General features: G+C 38.2%; 1 protein-coding gene across 1 annotated transcript in view; it reads left to right on the top strand.

Moving 5' to 3' along the window:
- The first annotated feature begins 297 nt into the window (after nucleotides 1-297).
- LOC103134747 (G-protein coupled receptor 183) overlaps nucleotides 298-2,455 on the top strand; it is a 4,118-nt gene continuing 1,960 nt past the window's right edge. The window contains exon 1 of the mRNA XM_007547176.2: nucleotides 298-578. The gene's annotated coding sequence lies outside the window, so the exon portion shown is untranslated. The remainder of the gene's footprint in view (nucleotides 579-2,455) is intronic.

Here is a 2,455-nt window from a genome sequence, read left to right as displayed (position 1 = left end):
GATGCCTGGTACCAAACAAACCTCATACTCCACAGCTAGGAAGGTGTTTTCAGGCTTGGGAGCTTCAGTATCTTCAAAACAGGATGACAGGATGTCTGTTATATTTATAAGAGGACTCCTGAACTCACATGTTCCGAGGGGGCGGGGGAAGCTTCAACATGAGCCTTTAATGATTCAAAAAGAATATTTAGGAGGATATGAAACAAACTTACACAACCGTAAAGAGTCTCAAGTTTAATTCAATTGTGAAATGCATTCAGACGATGAAAAGTTATTGTTGCACGAATGTTTCAGATCTCTGTCATCTGGAATAAAACCAGAAACTGAAACTTCATCACTTTTAGGTGATATGATGAAATAAAAAAACATGTTCATGAGGAAATATTTTGGGGTCCCAGTAAAGACACACCACACGAACAGCAGCGACTGAAACCGTCCTTTGCCAGCGGAAGCAGAGTCACTCTGATATCTGATCAAACTGGTGCTTCTCAACAGAGCTCCTCACCACATCCATGGCTTTAATCAGTGTGTGACCTTCTCTGCAACCGCATTTCTGTCTTCTGCAAATACACACGCAGGTAACGTAAAAATTTCTATTGTTATAGTGATATTATGTCAACAAAGTCTTTTATTGGGCATGTAAAAATGCATCTAAATTATTATGAAGTTAGTAATGAGTGAACAGCAATTAGTACAAAATCACAAAGCAATGTATTAAAAAGCAGAAGAACACAACTGAGCATTGACAGAGGTTTAAGTACATTTATAAGAGCAACTTTTGACAGTTTGAGGGTAAGCATTTAGAAACAAACAATTAGCATGATGTCAACAAGGGAAGACATCGGCGATGAACTGGAAAAAAAAAAAGCGTTCCTCTTGATCATCAATTTCTTAATGATTTTTAAAAAATGTTGGAGTCCATATTTCAGCAGGCAAAAACACTAGAAACAAACAGAAATGAGTCAAAACAGGAGCAGGCGTCCAAGCAAAGTTCATTCAGGGGTTAGACTGTGAAGCTGAGAACTTCTGTCTAAAACCTCAGAGCCCAGACCAACTGTTAGCTGTAGTGAAAGCCAAATGGTAGACCTCAACAATAGAGTAGAACAGAGTGCAGTTTTTGATATCAGCTCACTTGTGGTGTCCTGAGTCATATGTTAAAACCATCATCTTCCCTTATCAATTTAAATATTTAAATGTATGTTCCATGTACATTGTGCCATTTTATACCGCAATTAAGTAATTATGTTACCATCAGTTGTAATAAAAAAAGCTGCATATATCAAACATAACTTAAAACAAAAGTGACTTTGAAATTTGATCCCTTGGAATCAGCCTCTGTCTCTTTAAGAAGCTCCCACTCTTTCCGTTGCTCCCCCTTCAGAAAAACAGTCCTCCTCCATTATGCTCTTCTTAGTCCAAGAGCTTTGGACTAAGAAGTCATTTCTGTGATGAGTTCAGCAGATGCACAGTTCCAACAGGTGCTTGCCAATTGCTGCTGCCACCAGTCTGGAGGAGCTGAGTGGCAGCTCCTCCTCCTGCAGGAGGAGGGATGCTCTGTGAGGCAAAAAAAACTTGGTTGGAGCCTGCAGCTTTTCATAAATGCAAACTCAAACATTGCTTCATTTCATTCTTTTTCTTTTTTAGTCAGAAAATTGCAACAATGAGCCGCAAATACTCTGCATATTTCCTTATTTTAAAGCCAAAAACTGATTCAGTCAAAGAGATGTTATGTGTACAGTACTGCTCTTATTCTAAAAATGTTCACATTTAAATTAAATGTCTATCTGTAATTTGGACTCAATTGTTCTCTGTCCATGAACCATTTACAGATTGCTTTGATGTATTTTCATCATAAAAAATGTTCCCTGGGAGCGATTTTCAAGAAAAGGTGATCATAGGTTGTAGGTTTCTCACCAAACCCAACCTAAAAATTCAATATGACTGCCTTATATAATAAACGAACTACTGCTATTTTGAACTTTTCCATCTCATTAAGTCTTTCTCACACACAGAGTAATGTAGAACCTCTGTTCCTTAATGTGCTTCTACTGTGTCAGAAAGTGTAAAGCAGACAGGAAAAAACAAAAAAACAAAAAACAAAACAAAAACAAGACTGTTATTAGCACGTATTGCAAATTGCAGTTCGAATGACCAGTGAGGCAAAAATCCTTAACCAATCCAACTGGTTGAACTGGAACACCAGTTGTACATATAATGTGGCTCACAGGGGAACTTACTCCTGGTTTCTGCATCAATACAAAGACAGACACATGAAGTTAATGGTTCTCTCGACATTCCCCTTAAGATGTGTGCACACCTTTTGTACCTACCTAGTGCCTTTTTTGGCAGCTGTTGGGAATGTGAAATTCTGTAAAACTTTTTTTAAGTAGATGTGTTACATCTCTGTGTGTGCGCCCATGCGTGTGTGTGTGTGTGTGTGTGTGTGTGTGTGTGT

The sequence above is a fragment of the Poecilia formosa genome, unplaced genomic scaffold (genome assembly GCF_000485575.1).
Source record: "Poecilia formosa unplaced genomic scaffold, Poecilia_formosa-5.1.2 Scaffold19, whole genome shotgun sequence".
Taxonomy (NCBI): Eukaryota; Metazoa; Chordata; class Actinopteri; order Cyprinodontiformes; family Poeciliidae; genus Poecilia; species Poecilia formosa.
This window is presented reverse-complemented; position numbering and strand designations above follow the sequence as displayed.